The sequence below is a fragment of the Ischnura elegans genome, chromosome 13 (genome assembly GCF_921293095.1).
Source record: "Ischnura elegans chromosome 13, ioIscEleg1.1, whole genome shotgun sequence".
In the NCBI taxonomy this organism is placed as follows: domain Eukaryota; kingdom Metazoa; phylum Arthropoda; class Insecta; order Odonata; family Coenagrionidae; genus Ischnura; species Ischnura elegans.
The window spans coordinates 12,904,016-12,927,739 of record NC_060258.1 but is presented as its reverse complement, the minus strand read 5'-3'; the positions used below and the strand labels follow the sequence as shown (position 1 = coordinate 12,927,739).

The window sequence follows — 23,724 nt, the reverse complement described above, 5'->3', positions numbered from 1 at the left end:
GGGGGATAGCGAGGGAAGGGGAAGACAGTTTGACTAAAAAGGTGGGTATAAGGGAAGGCCATTGAAGGAGGGGGGATTAGAGACGACGTAAAGGCAGTGAATAGGGGTGATTCGATGAGAAATCATAGCAACAAGGATAGGAGCAGGTGTTGGTAAAGGTAAAAAAAATTAGAAAAAACATCTGTGTATTCACAGAGCGGGAGGAATGTTCATGGTTGAAAGAGGCGATTGGGAAGAGTACACTTCATCGATATAAATATTATGCTGGCTGTTAACAATTTCATATTTTTCATAAAAGTCCAGTTTTAGCCCTGTGTCAATGCAATGTAATATATCAGATTCAAAGTTACTAAAATAGTTACAAGAATTCAAATGTTTAGCAAAACAATTTTTAGTCATTATTGATAAAACTGTAAGATTTAACACTTTCCCGGCGAACAACATGCTAAAACTCTTCTCGGAATACCGTGCGGGTTAGATAATATGAGAGCGCCGACGTTTCGGATACCGACTCGCTACCCATTCTCGCGGCTACTGCTACGGCTACTCTCCCTATAAGAGTTTTTACATTGATAAAACTGTTCCTGTGTTCAATCACTCGATCTCAATACCTCATCCCAGTCTGTCCTACATAATGAATATTACAGTCATTGCACTTTAGTGAGTATACACCACCTTTATTTTTCCTGGTTATGCGTGTTCTTAGAAGCACACAATCGTTTCTCCAACGTAACCGGCGTGTAGAAGACTACTCTAGCTTTGTATTTGGGAATTTTTTTCTTCAAAATGTATGGTAAATTACGTACTAATGGCAGTTTTACCCAACGGGAGGGTTATATTGCTCTTAAATGACCGAGAGGTTAGTGTGTGCATGGCATTGACATCATCCCTAATCCCCCCCTCCTTTAATGACCCTCCCTATTTACCACCTTTTTTGTCATTTAGTCAAACTGTCTTCCACCCTCTCTCGCTATCCTTCCCACCCCACCCTTCTCTTGCTTGGTGGTAAGTGTTTTAACCGGCCAAGTGGCGACGGTTACATCTGCCTCCCCTCTAAAAAAAGGAATATGGGGCACGTATTTACGACAAAAACTTATGCACATACTGCAAAAAAATGTGACTCGCGGAAACGTCCAACACCTTTCCATACCATAAAAATCAATGAAGCGGAAAATAATGTATCGCTTAGGATTAAAATTTAACAAACTACAAATTTAAAACTTCACAAACATACGAAACGAAAAATCTCTGGCGGGGGCTAAAGACGGCATAAATAACGCGCTATATTTCTTAATTAATTGAGTCACCTGGTCCCTTTCATCTCCTACCAAGCCTTCGCGCCCTATGTACTTACCAAATTCCCGTACAACAACACGTTTGTCTGGAAATTTAAAAATCACGAAATTCGATTTTTAATGCAAATAACAGCTTGCAGTTTTCTTTACAAATATATTCCTAAAATTACTGGGCGAATTAATTTCTTAACAACCAAGCATACTAAGTGAAACATATTATTGCCAATCGCAAGAGTTATCGACACCTGTTGGGTTATCGGAGCTGATTTCCGCTGGTCGGCCCCAATTATAAAATGTTTCCCAAGGGGTAGAGTGGGCAATTTTATTCCAAAACCTTTCAATTCTTTAACCTTATCCTCAGAAATCGACGAGACCTGGCTTCCCATGTCTACGAGAGCATACGTCGAATGGCTCCCGCAGAGCACTTCTATCTCTGGGCACATATGAGGCGTCCTCTCCTCCTCATACTTGAGACCGCTGACCGGAGCCCTTCATATAAGGTCGAATCGGGACTTCCACTTTTATTCTCGGCGAGTTTGGGTGGGGGAAGTCGTTTGACCAAAACTCTAAGATTTGCCCAACTGTGGGGGTGGAAATGAAAAATTCATTAAAGGTTGGAGCACATTACTCTCGTCACAGCTCCCTGCATTCGGACCTCTCTCATCTCCCCCCCCCCCCGTTCTCCTGGTCTGCTTCTATCCTCAGCCTCTATCTTCACCGCGATTCCACCAACTAAACCCACGGCGCACAGTGGGGCCAAACCCCACTTTAGACGGACAAATTCAAAAACTTTTAATAAAAACCCTACAAAATGCATATATATGTTTTAGAAACCGCTTTAATGAGATCAAATATTAAAATTACAATATTTTTAGTTTTTAATTTTTAAAAAATTTTTGTTACTTTTAGAATTTTGAAAGTAACCTGATTCGTTGTAAAAATAGATTATACAAAAAAATTGAAATAATGAAGATAAAAAAGTTCACGTCAAAAATCCAAGTGGTCAGAAAAAATCTGATATAAAATTTGCAAAATATTTTTATCAATATCTTTGAAATATCCTACATGCTTAATAGAAAAAAAAATTTTTTCTCTTAATAAAAGATACAGTGTCCGGCAGTGCTATAATAAGCTGAATTTGCTCTAAAGCTTGCCTTTACCATTTTCCAATACTCAAAGAAAGAAAATACTGCATTGAAGAGGTAGTTTTAACTTTCAAAAATAAAATACAATAGAATATGGTTTATTGCGCGTAGAAAATGAAAAGGTACTAAATTGGCATTCCGAAATCGAATACGTACACCTCAGTTGAACGGAAATAACCCTTTCGAGCACTTCATTCACGACAAGGTTAGAGCCTCGGGAATAGCCTCTCCGCATTTCAAAAATCTCAGCCCTTGTGTAGAAAACTTCACCACTTGTATCTATGAGTAGACAAAATATATAATGCATGCAAAGTTGATTTTTTACAAATTAATAATACCTTTATGGACACGGTTTATATTATAGTGTACCCGTTGCTGTGCGGCCATAGCGGCCGGATGGATTCCCTTTCGGCTTGACATGCATGGCTAATCTTTTATCATAAAACTATTTTTGCAACTCGATAGCAGTTGATTTTTTTACATTATTTAGCTCATTCTTCAATAAATAATTGGTCTAAAAATCACGTGAAGATTCCGTCCGATTATATAAATTTTCTCTAATTAAATAAAACTTTAATCGTGAAAAATCAACGACGTTCAATTCATGATAATTAATTTCTCCACGGCTATTTTCTTCAAAATATAAATAGTAAAAGCAACTTTATATTTTCTATACTTATTGCAATTGATTTATAGTTAAAAAATAAAATTAAGATGGCTTGGCACTGTAATCATAGTTTAAAATCGACCGTCCATTTAGGCGTCTGCGACTCCGGGACCAGTGCTTCGCTTTTCTCTCACTTTGACACTTATTTCTACGCGAAGGTGCGCACATACCAATCCGTGAAATACACTGTTATGCAGTTCAAACATCCTATTACCCAACCTTATATTAAAAAAAAAAACATTTCAAACTTTCATTTTTGGACTTTTGTCCACTTAAAGTGGGGTTTGGCCCCACTGTGCGGCGTGTCTGATTTCGAATTGCATTGACATTCGGGTGTGTCTCACCTGGCCTTCCTACAGGCACATGGGATTGCTAAAAACGTCCGAGCATTATTATGAGTATTTCATACGTAGCAACCTCAGCACTTTGGACCAAATCCTGGGCGTATGGTGGGAAATATCGTAGTAATAACGCCGCTATCTCCTCCTCATTCTCTGGCTACTCGCAAAGTCTTAGGGCGGCCATTTTTCGAGTCACGTTTTCCTGCATACTACTTCCCGGCGCACTTCGATATATTCCTGACATGACTTTCATCTTAAATTAATACGGTGATCCTTACTCCAGTACCGCACATAAAATATCGGTTTAAACTCTTACATATCCTCTGGGAAAGGAAAATTTGTGTTGGCACATCCCTTCCCACCTTCAACTAGCATTTGATAGAAAAATCGCGGTCTATCCCCAAGATGGATGGCGTGAACTGAATTGTATTTTTCAGCCCCTCTCATGAATTCGACGGGGTGTCCATGCGGTCTTCCACGAAATTGCAAGTTCGACGGGGGACTTGGGTAGCTTGTCAGGGAAGCCGCACCACCTGCCTTCATTTGACGGATTCCCGCCACTTCCCTTGCGAGATCTTTAATCCTCCTGCACGTCTTGGGATATCACTACGACTTGTTCCTCCACAATTCCAGCCTCCTCATTCACTTCCGTTTTCACCTTCTTAATCCGTTCGTCCATTTTAACCATAATACCCTCTAATTTCCCATCTTCGTGTACTTCGAGTTTCTCTTAAAGTTTCTGCCTCTCCTACAGCTCCTTCGAAAAACACTCCCTCATTTCCTTCATCATTCTTTCATATCTCTTGTCATTCTGTTTTCGATCGTCTTTCCTACTCTCCTCAAGTTTTTGAGTATCCTCCTATCTATTCTCATCCAGTTCTTCAAATTTCTCGTCTAACTTTTAATTATCCTAGCTTCTACTCTAATCCATTCTACTCATCAATTTAAATAACTCATTAAGGCTTGTACTATCGGGAAAATCACCCTTGTCTTTGACGTCAGCCTTAAAATTTTCATTTACTGGTTCATCCTCCCAAATTACATTAATTTTTACCTCAATATCTGCGCCAGACGCGTCCTCGTCATATTTCGGTGGCTCACGGTACTCCTCGAAACGCTTTATTATTCATATTTAGGAATTATACCTTGTTCCAATTGTACCAGTAGTTCAAAAAACAACTTCACTACTCGTCTCGGCTCTTCCCTGTGTGAAGAAGAGTCCGCGCATTATTATATCGACGTTCTTCATAATTGATAATTTACATAAATACTCTATATGTCGTACGGTCTGTTCATTAATTACTTGTTCATTATTTTTCATTTTGATAGTGTTTAAAAATTAAAGCGGCCAATATTCATTCTATTGTATGCATTTCCCGACTTTTGCCATATTTTTTGCTAAAAACTATATCCTTTTCACATTTTTCATAGAAGCTAATGCCCGTAATGACTCAATGTGGTGTGCTTCTATAAATTGTTGCATTTTTTAATCCTTAAACCCCATTCCGTCCATTTTTATCGTAAATATCAACTATTAAAACGAGGCATTAATGTGCATTCTAAGTGAAAAGATAAAGTCTTGTGAAGAAGTGTTATTGACATATCCTTTATATGTTCATAATGTTGAAATAAGGACACTTTTCGTATCGAAAACAATTGTAACTCTTCAAATTAGGGCATTGGAAAACCGTGGCTCTGAACCTCCGGTTGTCTACAACATTTTAATCAATACATTCAGAGGATAATTACATTCAAACGCTTTCACTGGTTACAGCGTATTTTTAACTCCGTGATAATAAAGAACGTATGGTAAACTTCCACACTATTATATTTAAATGAACACCGACCCGGTTTCGGCACCTAGTGTCATTATCAAGGTACAAATTGGCCTTCCTCAGATATCGTCAGATACCGTCAAGCAAGAGAAGTCTGGGGTGGGGCAAAGCAAAGGAGGGGGAAGACATTTTGACTAAAAAGGAGGGTAATAGGGAAGGTCAATGAAGGAGGGCGGATTAGAGATGACATGAAGGCAGTGAATAGGGGAGGTTCGATGAGAAATCATAGCACCAAGGATGGGAGCAGGTGTTGGTGACGGTAATAAAAATCAAAACATCCATGTATCCACAAATCGGGAGGAATGTTTAGGGTTGAAAGAGGCGATTGGGAAGAGTACATTTCATTGATATAAGAGTTATGCGGGCTGTTAACAATTTCACATATTTCATAAAAGTCTAGTTTTAGCCCTGTGTCTATGCAATGTAAAATATCAAAGTGAAATTACTAAAATAATTACAAGACTTCAAATATTTAGCAAAACATTATTTTTAGTCATTATTGATAAAACTGTTCCTGTGTTCAATCACTCGATTTTTAAACCTCCTCCCAGTCTGTCCTACGCAATGAATATTATTGTCATTGCACTTTAGTAAGTATAAACCACTTTTATTTTTGCCTTGTTTTATGTGTTCTTAGAAGCACACAGTCGTTTCTACTACGTTACCGCGGTGTTAAAGGCGACTCTAGCTATGTTTTTGGGAATCGTTTTCTTCAAATTATATGATAATTTACCTACAAATGGTATTTTTACCAAACGGGGTTATTGTGTGCATGGCTTTGGCGTCATCCCTAATTCCTTCTCCTTTTTCAATGCGTTTCCCTATTTCCCACCTTTTTTGTCATTTAGTAAACTGTCTTCCACCCTCTCTCGCTATCCTGCCCACCCCACCCTTCTCTTGATTGGCGGTAAGTATTGTAATTGGCCAAGTGGCGACGGTTACATCTGCCTCTCCTCTAAAAAAAAAGGAAATACGGAGGAACGTATTTACGAAAAAAACTTATGCACATATTGCACAAAAAAATGTGACCCGCGGAAACGTCCTACACCTTTCCAAAGAAATAAAGCGGAAAAAAATATATCGCCTAGGACTAAAATTTAACAAACCACTAATTTTAAACTTCAAAAATATACGGAACGAAAAATCTCTGACGGGGGCTAAAGACGGCATAAATAACGCGCTATATTTCTTAATAAATTGAGCCACCTTGTCCCTTTCATCTCCCGCAAAACCTCCGTGCGCTATGCAAAACATTTATTCCTCCTCAAATGAAGCCTCTCCTTCCGCGATCGTACCGCATACCATGTCGTCCTCACACTTATCAAATTCCCGAACAACAACACGTTTTTCTGGAAATTTAAAAATCACGACATACTTTTTAATGCCAATAACATCCTGCAGATTTCTTTACAAATCTATCCCTAAAATCCGTCGGGTCCCCGTCAACTATAATTAGCATTCAAAATCAGTTCTCTAAGGTGTTTGAAAAGATATTTTACAAACGTTTGATTACATTTCTAGAATCAACAAACCTTTTATCCAGTAGTCAACATGGCTATCGCCAGCACAGATCTACTACCTCAGCCACTGCTGATGTAATCGACAATATTCTTTCTTCCCTTGATAAAGAATTATCAACAATTGGTTTGATGCTTGATTTCAGTAAAGCATTTGACAATGTCAACCATGATCTGCTATTATGTAAACTTAATCACCTTGGCGTGAGAGGAATTTCTAACCAGTGGGTCAAATCTTATCTTCAGGACAGGCTTCAGTCTGTAGTAGTGTCCCATCATGGTGACAAATTCAGATCGGAATTGAACAAGGTTTCTTGTGGTGTACCCCAGGGATCTATCCTTGGCCCAATTCTTTTTGTTGCTTATATCAATGACCTCCCCAGTAGGCTAGCTATAGTAGAAGGAGCTACACCAATCCTTTATGCGGATGATACAAATATCATAGTGTCTGCCTGTAACCTTGACCGCGCCATTTCCAATGGTAAGCTTATTTCTAATCACTTATCTGAATGGTGCTCTCAGAACCAACTAACCCTGAACATCAGCAAGTCTCAGGTTGTTCATTTTAGTTACAAAAGGAATCCCTGCAATAACGTTTTAATTGATGTTAATGGCTCAGTCATACCCCAAGTTAGCAATGCAAAGTTTCTCGGAACTCACCTAGATTCGGGCTTGAGTTGGGAAACACATGTTAATCACTTGTTGGGTAAATTAAGTTCTACTTGCTACTTATTTAGGTTCATAAGAGATACTGTTTCTCCTAATGTACTCATTACTTTGTACTATGGGGAATTTTATTCCAATGTACTATTCAGTATCCTTTTCTGGGGCACTTCCCATCATGCAACAAATATTTTTAAAATACAAAAAGAGCTGTTCGTATAATGGCTAAAGAGCCCTACAATGCCCCATGCCGACCTATTTTTAGAAAACTAAATATTCTCCCTATTCCTTGTATCTATATTCTATCTGCTGTTATCTACATCCATAGAAACCTGTCATCTTTTTCTAAAAATCGAGACTTTCACCAACATTTCACAAGAAGCCATAATGACTTGCATGTAGATTATGCCCGGACCACAAAATGTTTACATGGATTGAGAAGGATGGGAATTCTTCTCCACAATCAACTACCATTATCTTTTAAATCGCTGAATGACAAATCTTTTAAAAGACAAGTGAAAGACCTTCTGCTTAATAAGCTGTATTACAATGTCAATGAGTTTTTAGCTGATCCCTTGTAATGTTTACTTTGATTTAATGTTAATTATTGTTTTGTTGGTGTTGGAATGCTGTCAGCTTTGTAAATAGTTTCTACTATTATAATTCTTGACGTGCCTTATATTGTGTACAAACCTTGTAACTCAATCGCCGGGCAAATAAATAAATAAATAAAACTATACTCTATAACTGTAACTCTAACAACTATACTCTAATCAACCGTTGACTATACTCTGCTGCCAGGGAATTGAAAAAGCAGGGAAAATTGAAATGTTTGTGGATTCGCAATGGGTCTATCTTTGTTAGGAAAGAGGACGGTGGATGGCGTATCACTATACGCTGTGAAGCCGACTTCGAGACCTTATGATATGTGGTTGGTAACGAAGCCGATAATTTCAACGCTCATATGGGGACAAGTGTTCCTAAACTTGCGAAAGCTTTGTCTGCTCAATCTCTTCGTTTATCCCTTGTGAACTGTCAGTCACTACTACCTCATTTTATACTCGGCGAGTTTGGGTGGGGGAAGTCGTTTGACCCAAACTCTTTGAGTTTCCCGACTGTGGAGGTGGAAATGAAAAATCCATTTAAGGTTGGAGCACATTACTCTCGTCACGGCTCCCCGTTCTCCCGGTCTGAGTCTGCTCTCTGCCTCTATCTTCTCCGCGATTCCACCAATTAAACCCACGGCGTGTCTGATTTCAAATCACATTGACATAAGGGTGTGTCTCATCTGGCCTTCTTGCAGGCATTTGGGATAGGCCAAAACGTCCGAGCATTATTAAAAGTCTTTTAGATGCACCAACCTCAGAACTTTGGAGCAAATTCTGGGTTAATGATGGGAAATGTCGTATTATTAACGCCACTATCTCCTCCTTATTCTCTTGCGGCTCGCAAAGTCTTATTGCGGTGATTTTTCGGGTCGTGTATTCCTGCATACTACTTCCCAGTGCCCTCCGATATATCCCTGAATGATCTGATAATTAACACGGTGCTCCTTACTTCAGTACCGCGCATAAAATACCCGTTTTAACTCTTCCATGTCCTCTGGGAAAGGAGAAATTGCGTCGGCCCATCCCTTCCCACCTTCAATTAGTTTTTGATAGAAAAATCGCGATATAACTTCAAGCGGGATTGCGTGAACTGAATAGTAATTTTCATCCCCTCACGTAAATGCAACGGGGTGTTCATGCGGCCTTCCACGGAATTGCAAGTTGGACAGGGGACGTGGAATATTTGTCATGGAAGTCGTACCTCATGCCTTCATTTGACGGATTCCCGCCACCTCCCTTGCGAGATCTATAATTCTCTTTTCCTGTTGAATTTTCTCCTCCCTCACGTTTTGGGATATCACTACCACCTGTTCCTTTACAATTCTAGGCTCCTCATTCACTTCCCTTTTCACCTTCTTAATCCGTTCGTTAACTACATCCTTAATTCCCTCTAGTATCCCATCTTTATATTCGAGTTTTTTCTTAAGATTCTGCCTCTCCTACCGCTCATTCGAAAAACACTCCCTCGTTTCTTTCATCATTCTTTCATATCTCTCGTCATTCTGTTTTCAATCCTCTTTCCTGCTCTCCTCAAGTTTTTGATTATCCTCCTATCTATTCTCCTTCAGTTCCTCAAATTTCTCATAAAACCTTTTATTATCCTACCTTCTACTCTCCTCCATTTTCCTCATCAATTCAAATAACTCATTAAGACTTGTATATCGGGAACATCACCCTTTTTCTTTGACTTCAGCTTTAACTTTTTCATTTACTGGTTCACACTCACAAACGTCAATAATTTTTACCTAACTATCTGCGTCAGTCAGTTTAATATTTCTGTGGATAACGGCACTCCTTAAACGCTTTGATTTTATTTAGGAATTATTTTCTTCAAACTGTATTATAATTTACCTACATATGGTAGTTTTACCCTACGGGACGATACATTCCTCTGATGTGACAGAGAGATTAGTGTGTGCGTGGCTTTGACGTCATTCCTTATCCCTTCTCCTTCATTGTTGAAATTGTTTATGTCTTCTTGCTAAAGAAGAGAAGAACAATTTCAAAAGGGACTCCGGTATTAAAATTCGCTGTACCTACTTGTCAACATGTAATCAGAAAAAAACAATCTAAGACCCACTCCCCCAACCTCCCGCACCCTTTCCCCCACCACTTGACACAGATACATATGTATATGAATTTAAGTTCCCAACTCTTCAGAATCCCTCGAGAAAGCGACCAGCATCGGTCTGAGAACTTTGGAGCCACCCAAGAATTGACGTGGTGATGTAGCCCAAAAGTTTTATTCAACATGATTACCATTTGTTCTCAGACTGGAGACTGCATTCATAAAAATTTATAGGTTCTAGCCAAGCGATAAAAAGAAAACTTTTTTCAAAAGCCAAAAGTCTTCAAATAAGGTTACCGCATTACCCTGACCCTGAGCCCTCAGTGGCGTTAAAAATTATTTTGGTGCAATCGAGGGATGATTGAAAGTAACGTCATTGCCGTATGCACTATAAAGTTGTTTTTAGGAAGATATTACAGGATTAATTTGTATCCTCAACTGAGGGGAAACAGATAAGTCAATTTACTTTACCCTAGAGTGTAGAGGTCATACTCGTAGAGTGAGGTGAATCATTTACTACGTAGTATGTAACGAGTCAGAAATTGATCAACATTTCAGTTTAAACAATATTTTTATCTGTACAAATAAGGGTGTCATTAAGAAAAATTCCGGAATATTTTTGCTTTTATGGTCATAGAGCGAAAACCGTTGCTCAAATCGTTCTGGAGCATTGAGAAAGTTTACAGTGCCACATACACACCACCTTCTTTGATTCTCTGAGCGGTGTAGGTATAGGGTGTGTCTCAACGAAAATGATTTTTCTGCGCAATGGATATTCTGATAGCGTTCCCAGCAACAAAATACCAGGGACCAATTTCAGCTGTGGGAAATTCCCTTGTAAAGGCTATTCGAGGCTCTTTGATCAATATTATACACTGTAATGCATTTAACACCTGAAAACGTGGTTACAGCAGATTGGCCTTAGATTAGGAAATAGTGCGGTGACGTTTCGTGCTACCTGCATCCAAGATAGCAGTGGGGTAGTGGGTGCGGTTATTGCGTTGTTGGCAGAGCGAGCTAGGGATGATGCGAAGTCACGTGACGCAACATAAATCCCTTTCCCTGTCTGCTTATGTGAAACTATATTTTAGCGAAATAGTTTACATTTTTTACAATAATTGCTACATTTAAGCCTCACTACCTATTGAAGTTTAATGGGTAACTTTTTCTAGCCTAAATTTGTATATACAAGTGACATAGAAGAAATAATACTACTATATCGTTATATTTACCCTATGGTTTCCAGTTTTGTTTCCCTTAGCAACTCCTTAAGCATGGTCAGCGTTGCGATAAGGCAGTCCTTCCTGCAACAGAAAGTCAAATTAGTCATTAATTAGTATGACACCTTCACGGAATGAAATATCCTTTTATCGCGTTTTTTTTGTTTCGGATATTTTACTCCATAGGCACAGAGCAACAGCTAACACTTAAACAAAGACTAACGTCAAGGGTATATATTGAATTCCTTCACAGGAGCGAGAGATCGAGACGATATAATCCCTTTAGCCATCCAATCCCTCCTCATTACAATAATTCTTATATTTTAATTTAAGCAATTTGAAATAATATAGTTCATATACAGAATGAATAACAACTTACAGAGTGCCTGTAACAATAAAAATGAAAGATAGACGACAGTTACATTACATGTCAAACAGTAGCTTAACAAAGCAACAAACTTATGCGATAGCCATTACCTCAGCATTTAGCTAGTTATTCGGTTGCTTTTCATTTGATGGGAGGAAGTTAGGTCAGTAAAATGTTTATTTGTCGAGGAAAGGGATCAATATCATTCGGGATGGAATTTATTAGGAAGGAAAGCCGGTAGAATAAAGAACGGTTAATTATTAATAGTTTGGATATTGAATATTTGAAAGTTTTCGCGGCGTTGATTAGATGATCTTTCCATTCTATTCGGGTTTTCACCGCGTTTGTTGGATAGTTTTGATGTTTGTTTGTAGGCAAAGCAGGGAGATCAAACCGTTGTGGCGGAAAGGCCTTTAGAACGTTATCTTTTGATTTGAAAAAAATCAATATTAAAGATAATACTGATCACAATTTCCTTTCGCTGATCATGGTAGCCTTAACTCTTCAGGGATTTCCCATTTTGTAAATATTCAACCTTACGTTATTCTAACGGTAGAAAACATCAAACATTTTTAGTTGGCTATTCAACCGGAATAAATAAGGTATCGAGTATTTGTCATGTGAATATTATCGTGTGACTTAAACATAGTATACATGCGGAAAATCTTTGTAAATATCATTTGTATTCATGATATACATCGAGCTTCAATAGGTCGCATCACCCGTAGGCTCAAAATAGACAGATTTTAGACATCTTTAATTTTATGAGTGCTCGAAGGGTTTCCTTCAATGAAACTCATTTGATGTACTGAAATGGCTTTCAATATTAATACATAGAGAACCTTAATTCCTGTAAATCATGCTCTTCCATTCATCCGAAACTATTATCCCTATAGTGCAATATTACAAATGGAATGACGATAAGGTATTATTGCAAAGATAGTTCTTTTTTTAAATTTTAGGTGATGGCAGCGGACACTCTGAAAATAGGTGACTCTATTCGAGTTTGGACATATGCAATCAGTTATAAAGTATAGTCTGAGTAAACCATGAGGAACTATGGTGAGGTAATTCTTTGTTAAAACTTCCGCGCGTACTCGTGATATAAGATTTTAAAAACTTAAGGGCTATGCTACCGCGTCAATTTTTAGGTGGTTCCAACGTTTCTCGACCAATGCAGGTCGCTTTTTGCAGGTAATCTGATGAAGAGGGAATTTTTGTTCATAAAGATCGGTGTCCGAGTCAGGGAGTTGGGTTAGGGGATTCGAGAGGAAAGAGGAGAAGGTTGTTGACTGTTTTTTTGGATTATCGGTTATCAAGTACGACTTATTTTAAGGTTGGTGTCCCGGCTGCAGAAAAATTATTCTCCTCTTTTCTATAATGGTGAGGTCTTCTAACACCAAAGGAGCCAATCAGTCGGGAAGGAGCCAGGATGAAGGCTTGCGTATCGATGTGGAATTCAATCGAACGCCAGAGGATAGGTGCCTGCTACTGTGTGCGGGGAAAAGGTGACTGGGTACTGTAGAAGATGACTTCAATACAAATTGGTCTAAGGAAAGGGCAACATCTTGTTTTGAAATGAGATATAGGCGAAAAGCGGCGGCTACCTTTTAAATCCCAGGACTCTAACCTAAGATACAAAAGCAGCTACCGAAAATATGGAATCAATACCCCAGAGTAAAGAAGAATATGCCGGAGATAGTGGCAAGATGAATGCTCGGTTAAGCAAGGATCACAAACACAACGAACTAAAGAAGGGTACGGTGAGGATTCAGGACCCAAATATTCGATGCTGATAAGCTTACTCCCACCATAATGACCGATTACAGTGCTACTATCTGACAAAGCAGAACCATATGAAGTCGATATTCAATGCAGCCGCTTAAAATAATCACTTATAAGAGAGTTTACCCCATTTGCCAGCCACAGAAGAGTCAGAGAGGGATCTGAAGACATTTCCATTAGATATGGAAGAAGACGAGAATCTTCGTCATCCGTCCGGAACGATCGGAAAAAAAAGTTCAACAAGAGTTCTCCATTCTCCTTGCCACTTTTAGAGCTATGTGGAGCACATCTTTTAGCAAAATTATTAAAATATTCTTCTATTCAACTTTCTCCTCACATTAATATGGAAAGTACAACAGCATGGTGTGATTCTACATTTGTGTTAAGATGGATTCAAACGCCTTCTTACCGCCTGATGACCTACGTTGCTAACCGTGTGAGTCAAATCCAAGAATGGATACCTTGTCATTTATGGAACCATATTGCCTCTGACCAAAATCCAGCGGATTTAGCATCTCGAGGACTCGCACATTCGCAACACCCATGGTGGAAGGGAACGAAGTGGCTATCAATTCCATCCCAAGAGAGGCCTGTATCTAGTTTTGCTCGCATTGATGATGAGTCACCACCTGAAATTATACAGACCCCCGCTGAATATTTTGTTGAGCTGAGAACCGATAGAGTAGGATTTTCTTGTTAAATTCTCATCGTTTTCATTTTCTTGGCCTCTAATGAAAAAGTTACGTCGTTGGATTGACGGTGCCGCAGCGACGCTCAGTATTTCCTCGTCGCTACGTCGGGGAGAGCACTCTCGATGTTAATTTCGAAGCAATTATGTTTCCTATGAAATGCTATAATCTATTCATCATCATCACTGGTCAACAATCCTAGGATTGGTTTGACGCAGCTCTCCACTCAATCCTCCTATCAGCTAATCTTTTCACTCCTACGTATTTCTTCTCTTTCACATCTCTCTTTACTTGTTCCATATATTTTGTTCGAGTTCTTCCTTTTCCATTCTTACCTTCCACCTGTCCTTCGACGATTGTCTTCATCAGGCCATCATGTCTCAAGATGTGGCCTATTAGGTTGTTCCGTATTCTTGTTAAGATTTTCATGAGGCTTCTCTTCTCTCCTACTCTTCTTAGGACTTCCTCGTTAGTAACTCGGTCGATCCATTTGATCTTCATCATTCTTCTGCAGCACCACATTTCGAAGGCCTCTATCCTTACTTTCTCCGCTGCGGTCATTGCCCATGCCTCACTTCCGTATAGGGGCATACTCCAAATGTAGGTTCTTATAAATTCATTGGGGGTTTTACTAACGTGAAGGGGCGAGTGAGGAGGAGAAATGTGAGAAAATGCCAGGTAAGTTGTTTTGAGGTGAAGGGGTGGTAGTGTGTCGACAGCCAAGGATCAGGGAATACCCAGATCGTTAGGCCAGGTAAGTGTAGAAAACCCTTATCGCGAAAAAGGTTCGGAGTGTAAGGAGGCAATTAGATACAAAGCCTGCTTTTTCTTCATCCTTCCAAGGCTGCATGAGGGACAGGGAACAAAAGCCTTGTCAAAACGCCTCGCGGTGGCCCTCCCTTCATTCCAAGAAGATGCAGCTCGGGTGGTTCATTAGGGTTTAGGGAAGTTAAATCATGCTTAGTGGGAGGGGGGAAGAAGACGATGAATGAAGAATAAGGAAGCTTTGTGGGAAGGTATGCATAGTCTCAATGTTTGGGTCAGTGAAACGCTACGGAAAGAAAAAGTGAAGGAAGTCCTCCCAGCGTGAGGGTATTTTTGTCACCCCAGAACATTCTTCCACCAGTACCTTATGCAGAGATGGACGAAAGGAAATAGGCGCCCGTTCCTTCTTCCCTACCACCTATAACCCATACTTTTAAGAAGTTTTATTTTGTATTTCCCACCAATCCAGGAGTAAAACCTCATCTGGTGCACTCCCACGCATCACATTTACCCGTCCATGTCTAAGAAAACGTCCCCAGTGAGGGAATGGGGTTCTGCGGTAGGAAAAAAATACCCCCTCTACTAGCTCCACCTCCAAAGCGGCGTTGGGTTCTTTGACACGTCGCTTATTATCCCTTATTATTTATATTTCAAAACCCATAAGACTTGATTTTTTTAATTGCATGATATAGGCTCCCAGAACATTCGTAAGATTTGTAAGAAACTTTTAATTCTGTGCATAGGGCACCGTGTCTGGGAGTGGGGGGAAGGGAACAAGAGGTTTGAGGAGTAGATTATCAAGTATTCCTTTGGATTGCGAGTTGCCATGTACGACGTATTCTAAGGTTGGTGTCCCGATTAAAATTATTTTCCTCTTTTTTACTATGGTGAGGTCATGTAATACCTAAGGGCCAACCAGTCGAGAAAGACCCAGGATGAAGGCTTGCGTATCGATGTGGAATTCAGTCAAAAGCCAGAGGGTAGGTGCTTTCTGGGGTGTGCGCGGAAAATGTGGCTGCATGCTGTAGAAGATAACCTGAATACAAATTGGCATCAGGAAAGGGCAACTTCTTGTTTTGAATTGATACAGGTAAAGTATCAGCTTCCTATAAAATCTCAGGACTCTAACCTAAGATATAGGCACCAAAATATGGAATCAATACCCCAGAGTGAAGATGAATATGCCGGAGATAGAGGCAACATGAATGCTCGGTTAAGCAAGGATCACAAACACAACGAACTAAAGAAGGGTACGGTGAGGATTCAGGACCCAAATATTCGATGCTGATAAGCTTACTCCCACCATAATGACCGATTACAGTGCTACTATCTGACAAAGCAGAACCATATGAAGTCGATATTCAATGCAGCCGCTTAAAATAATCACTTATAAGAGAGTTTACCCCATTTGCCAGCCACAGAAGAGTCAGAGAGGGATCTGAAGACATTTCCATTAGATATGGAAAAGACAGTGGGCTACTTTAGCCTCAAATTTTATGCAAAGAAAACCAAGATATTGGTATTTTACATATCATATTCTGACTCGTAACCCATTTCTAGTGAATGCGGCTGAAAGGTCACCATACCAGGTATGTACGAAAGGTCCTCTTCCCTGATCAACTAAAATATTTACCATGGTTAATGATCGTTATGTACTGACCAGTGGATATAATTTAAAATACTGAGGTTTCAAAGTAAAATGTAGAAGATATGCTGAGGAAAACATGCACACACATGAAACATGGTGAAAATAACTAATAATTTGAATAAATAATAAAATAATAGAAATTTGGATAGATTTTCAAGGGTTACGGCCGCGTTGGTTCGTTTCAGCGGACTTAACCCGCTAAGGTTTTACCAACGTCCTTGGAAGCCTCCGTACCATTAGAGGTATTTTATGTAATAGAAGTCTGCCTTGTACTACAGTTTAGAAGATATACTTCTTCTCTCATATTTTTTCCAGAAGCTTTTTTAAATTATAGAGTAGAAATATAAACATCCAGACTCCCCCATTCGTTGATGAGGGGTGAACGCTTTCCTGGCGTTCAGCCTGAGCCCCCTGGCCTCTCGTCAGTGCATTTTCATTTCAGTTCAGTGCATTTCCAAAGGGTGCTGATCGCTCTAAATATAAAATCATTTCCACATTAGATGATTTCGCCTTGATTGTATGAGTTGGCAGCTTAAAAATGATCAAAATGTTTTATAAATGGACATTCAAAAATAAACATACAGCTGGTTCGGTCAAAAAGTGACTCATTTGGAATAAAATTCACCCTGTGCGAGAAATTTTTTCATTCAAATCAGGGTCTCAGGTTTTATTCTTTTAAAAAAAATTATAATATTAATCACTGCCGCCATCGACTTAAAGTTTGACATTCTGCAAAAATTCAGTTAAACACAAATACCAGTGGAAGGGAGATCACAAATAGAGCAAGGAATCCCATTTTGGCTGCAAATAGTGGTGAATACCACTTTCAACTTTACATGAACAAAGTTAAAACTATCTTCCTTCATAATCAAGAATATTTTTTACGGAATCTACAGCGGGCGAGATTTTTTATGAAGAATGACATCAACCAATCAGACTCTGCCAAAGATGGCTGAAGTCTTAAAACAAGGGCTGTGCGAGACTCTCGACTATCCGAGAGTCTCGGCGGTCGAGACGAGACTTAAATGTCCCGGCTTTGTCGGTGCGAGAGTCTTCACTAGTCTCGAGAAGTCGTGACTCTTTCAGAAACCCGTGGAGATTCTCGGGTTCTCTCAGAAAATAAAAAAATATAACTATATTTTAGATATCTCTTTTATATGCTGAGAATAATTTAGAAAATCATTTAAAGAAAGGGTATACATATACTTCCAAAACCAACACTTGTTGTGATAAAATATCGAAATAGCAAATTTAAGCAAAATTGTTTATATCTACTGTAACCGGTGCATTCTGCCCGCTTACATAGTGACGCATGAGACGGGAGTGCGAGGTAAAGGAAGGCCGTTTTTTTTCTTTTGTTATGTGTTCGTATGAATGTGTGAGTGAGTGTAAGAGGGTTTTTGAGTGTGTGTCATGAATCATTGTGACCCCATTTGATGTTTCCCTATTTTCCTCCCCACATTGATGTATAATGCTCTCCCCCCCCCCCCCCCCCTCCTAAAGTGTGCAAGTCGAACTATTAAGACGAAGAAGAACGTGGTTTCCCCCCCCCATGTCCTTGGTGAAGTGACCGTCCAGCCCCAAGTGCATCATCCCTTTCTTTCCCCTGACCCCTCCCTCCCCGGTGCTTCCTCCCCTCAATGGCTATATAACGTGGTGCACCGGAGGAAAAAGGCTGATATTTTTTTTTGGCGGTTCCAAGCAACAAAAAACGCTCCCAAGAGTAGGCGGAGTGTGGGGAGGCAGAGAAGAAAAAGTTGGTGGAGAGATCCCGAGAGAGAGAGAGGGTGCCCAATGCGAATAGGAGTTGCAAGGTAGACTCGTGGTGCCGATGAAAGGATCTCCCAACTGTCGCAGAGAGGCCATCTCCCACTCGTGAACCTGCCGGAGTTGACGCAGAGCAGCCTACGCCGCGGAACCGAATCGCCACGATCAGCAGATCGAGAGCCCCGAAAATTCAACAAACTGTAAGAGAAAAAGCCACGGAATCCCATCCCCCCCCTCAAGGAACAGAAGAAATTTCCCACTTCACCAAGTCAAGAAGAGAATTCATAAAAAACGTTTGTAAAATTCCCCCATTACCGTGTGAATTTCTGTGCAATATCTATTTCGTTGTTTCATATTTCCATTCCCCCCCCCGTTTCTTGTTTTTTTTTTATTTGTCCCTTTTTCTTGTGGTTTTTGTATGGGTTATGAAAGTGAAAACGTGTAGCGTGATTTTGTTTTGGGTTAAGGTTAAGGACTGAAATTTTTCTGTTGTGCAGCATAGTGAATTATGCGTTGTATTTCATTGAATTCAAGGAGAAGAAGTTAATTGTTACTTTTGCTATTGATTTGCTTGTATTTGTAAATGATCATATTTAAACTCATTAAATTTATGTTGAGCGAACTACGCAGTCGAACGGCTTTCTTTATCCGAACGCTCCTGTCTCAGGTCTCATCACCCCTAAACTTCCCCCTCCTACCCTTCCCCAAAATCCCATTCCCTCGCCCCAGGTGCACGGAATATCCCCGCTACACCTCCGCCCTCCCCTTTTGCCCTCCAATCTCCCCCTCCCCGAATGTGCCCCGCACGGTGGGGTTACATTACATCTACATAATACCCTGCGAGCCACCTCTAGGGTGCTTAGCAGGGGGTGATCAATCACTAGCATGCAGCATAGTGATGAGCGGAACTGTGATTTTCGGATCACTTCGTTACCTGTGACTGCTACTCATCAGTAACGGTGATTCTTAACTGTGATTGCGATCACCGAGGTGAATCACTCTTTAAAGTCATCGGTGATTTGTGGCGCTGCTATTCCTGCTACTTCGTCCAATTCCAAGGAATGAGCTCTCCTCAATAGGAACAAATAAACCTATAGAAATTTGTAAAATTAGGCAAAATATTTTTTTGAGGGAATAGTTCTGATTCCGAGTGTATATTACAATAATTAAGTAAATTTGATGTGGTAAAAGAATTCATAAGGGGCAATCATTTTTTATGCATATTTATAATCAAACCATCATAATTCAAAGCTTAGGCTGTATATTTCGCACAGAATGTCTTATTTATCATTAAAGATGAATAAGACATCCTTATTTTACTATTGGTAGCATCATGGGGGCTGCCGAAGCTAACTTCACCGTGTTCACAGTCGCAGTGATTTCGAGTATTTGGTGATTTAGTCACCGGCAGTGATCGGCTACTTCTCTTCAATCACAGGTGGCGATATATCGCATATCACTTAGTAGCAGCCAGAGCTATCTTAACCGAATCCAGTGATTGAATCACCGATCACAGTGATTTCGAATGTTGAATCACTGATAGTGACTGCTACTTTTCAGTAACGGTGATTTAATCACAGTTAGCGATATATCGCTCATCACTAATGCAGCATGCATTTGGACTCCCACATGCACACCAAACCGAACACAAATAACGTCCTGTATAATAACAAACTATACTACTATATGCTGTTAGAAATAGAATATAGAATAGAAATTCAGAAGCATGCATTAAGTTTAACATAGGTTAGTAGGCTACACTACAAGTCATGCAATCTATTTACGAGTTCTATTGCTGCCGTTATAATCTCTTATCGATCGTGGAAAAAATGACATTCGGAATCTGTCTGTTCTGCAATCTATCTCTCTTATTTTATTTATATGATCTGATCTTCCGTAGTACGTTGGCGTCCGCAAGATATGGTTACCTTCGTCAGAAAAGACACTGCTCTTGAATTTATCTAAAAGGTTTAGTCTATTTTTCAATCTACGGTCCGACAGAGATTCCCATCCGAGTTTATCTAAGAGGTCAGTTACACTTACAAGACTATCGTAACGACCTTTCACATACCTGGCAGCTCTTCTTTGCACGCGTTCTAACTCTGTTATTAAGCCTTTTTCATGAGGGTCCCAAACACTGGCAGCGTATTCCAAATGTGGTCTAACGATGGAAAAGTAGCTAATTTCTCTCACTTTGTCGTCGCACTTTCCTAATATTGTTTTAACAAAACCCATTTTACGATTAGCTTGACCGGTAATTTCTCGAATACATATGTTTATTCCACGATAGATCATTTTGAGTCTAACTGCTACATATATTTCACGGATTCAACTGCCTTTAACTGGGTGCCCCGAATGATATAGTTACGCTGTAGGGAGTTATTCTTCTTCCAGAAATTCCTTATTTATTCCTTTATTCGTTTATTACTTAACTAACCAAAATTAACTGGTGATCATGGATTTTATTACCTTAGATATCATCAATAAACATTGGAAGCAGGCATGTAATAGTTCAGTGCTTCTTTTTTGTTAATTTAAAACTGAATGTTTCCATTTTATTGTATTATTGACAAAATAAACATTGGTGTAACTCTATAGATAAAAGGGGTAAAGGGGCCAGACTTCTCGATGCGATATTCTTTTCAAACGAAGTGTTCTAATGCGACGAAATAATTTGTTTCAAACGCGCTGAGAAATAGCCAACAATCAAATACGTACTGGATTTAAACATTTTATCAATTTCGACTGCCATTCGTTCCTAATATGAATCGCTAACTGCAGAAAGTCATCATTTCAAAAATGGACGATTTTTACTTATTTCTCTTAGTTGTTGCCAGATGCAAGACTCAAAGTTTCCTATGGAAAAGAAAAAAATTATGGAAACATATGTTCGGTGTTATTATCATGGCATGTTTACTTATAGTAGGAAATTTCGAGTCTTAAACCTAGCAAAACATTAGATAAAAAATAAATATCATCAAACTTGGAGATGGTTTCCTGCAAATAGCGATTCATGTGGGGATTTAAAGGAAAAATCCAAGCTATGAGAAAAATTTGCTCAAGAATGTTAGAAGAAACTTATGGAGAAAATATCATAGATTTGGATCCCATTCTATTGTCCTGGCCCCACTCTCATGCCGACAATTTGAGCTTTCTCTGTGTAGTTGTAGTGCTGAGTCAGCATTTTCCTCGTGCCCAAAGTCTGAGCTCTCAGTTAAATGAAACGAAGAAGGGTTAGCTGTGAGCAGTGCTCTCATACGTACCATTCATCCTGGCTGTCTGTCTCTGTCGCTGATTCATTAATGCCTGAGGAGCTGCCACAGCGTTGCATCAGTGGCTGCTGCTCTTCTGTACTTGTGTCTGGATGCATTGAAATCACCTCCTCCAGGTCTTTCTGCGACGCCCGGAGAGCAAGGTCTGCTTTATGCATCGTGGCAGAACTCCTGGATCAAGAGAAAAGTAATAATGTTAGCTAATAGGAGCTGACGAACAATATAGAATCACTAAAGGTAGCAATCACTGTGCGTCCAATACATGTTGTAAAAAATTGATATAGCTAATTTGAGAAAAAAAAATTATTACTTACCTAATCAAAATTTACTGATGATCATGATTTTTGATATCTTAGTTATCATCCATAATCATTGGTAAAAGATGTGTATTGATTCCGTGTAGGAGTTCTCTTTTTGTTAATTTAAAACTGAATGTTTCTGTTTTATTATATTACTGACAAAATTGGTGTAACCATTTAGATGAAATAAAATATATACCTAATAATAAATGCGTAAGTATAAAGGGGCAAGACTTCTTGAGACTGGAGTGAACTATAGTCAAATGGGTGACTCTCGCCGCACCGAGAGTCTTGTCGACAACGGCGAGAAATTCAAGTCTCGTCTGGACCACCGAGACGAGACTCTCACAGATCATAATTTAAAACCCTACGTAGGATGCGATACTCTTTTGATGTGAAGTATGAAAATACGACGGAATAATTTGTTTTAAATGTGATGAGAAATAGCCATCAATCTAAATATGTACTAGATTGAAACGTTTTATCCATTTCAACCGCCATTCATTCCTAATATGAATTGGTTACTGCAGAAAGTCGTCATTTCCAAGTTGGACGATTTTACTTTTTTTATTTTAGTTGTTGCTAGGTGCAAGACTCAGCGTTTCCTACTGAAAACATAACATTTTATGGAAACATATGCTTGGTTTTATTGGCATGCGTGTTTCCTTTTAGTAGGAAGCGTTGCGTCTTGCGCGTAGCAACAAATTAGTTAAAAAAAAGATAAATTATCAAACTTGGACTGCTTTTCTGCAGTTAGCGATTGATTGGAGGATTTAAAGGAAAAATAAAAGCTATGAGAAAAATTAGATCTAGGATGCTAGAAGAAACGTTTAGAGATACTATCATAGATTTCAATTATCCAATTCCATTGCCTTGGCTCCACTCTCGTGCCGACAATTTGTGTCTTCTCTGTGCTCTGCGGTGTAGTGTGGAGTCAGTGATTCCCTCGTGTCCCAAATGTGAGCTCTCTGTTAAACGATACAGAGTAGCGTAAGCTGTAAAAAGTGCTCTCATACGTACCGATCATCCTGTCCGTCTATCTTTAACGCTGATGTATCAGGAATTGAGGAGGTGGAGTTGTGTTTCATCAGCGGATCCAGCTCTAGTAGACTCGTGCCTGGTGACACCATATCCTCCAGGTCTTCCTGGGAAGCCAGGGGAGCAAGTCCTGATTTCAGCATGGCAAAACTCCTTGATCGAGGGAAAAGTATTCGTGTTAGCTAATAGGAGTTGAAGAGCACCGTGGAATCATTAAAGGCAGTAATAAGTGTGCATTTTAGTATGCTTGACCATATAAGTTCGTCCAGTGCTCAATTAATTCAGAAATTGTGTCAAGCATGTAACTATAGTGCTGCCATAAATGCTTGTGTGATAATTCCTGGATCTCAAAAAATAGAATAGAGTACCACTACAAGAGATAGTAGAAGCACGACTCTCGCCAAGTGTTGAATAGCGTCAGCTAAGGGAGTATTCATGGATACTATGCAAATAGATCGTAAAGCTGAGGATCATGACAAAGTAAGATGAAATATGTGTGAGGTGCACTATAGTTCAGAATATTGGACTATCGGAGAAAGTAATTTGAAAAGAACAGAGGCCTTGCAGACCTAGTGCTGAAGGATAATGCTGAAGATGAAATGGACGGATAGGGTGAGGAATAAGGAGAAAGGAGATTATGTGGAAGAAAGACCACTAGAGATCGCTGTACTCCAAAGAAGAACAAAGTGAATTGGTCACGGAGTCAGATATAATGGGAAACATATTGGAATGAGA

General features: G+C 39.5%; 1 protein-coding gene across 1 annotated transcript in view; it reads right to left on the bottom strand.

Moving 5' to 3' along the window:
- LOC124170029 overlaps positions 1-23,724 on the bottom strand; it is a 513,527-nt gene that overhangs the window by 354,979 nt on the left and 134,824 nt on the right. The window lies entirely within an intron of this gene.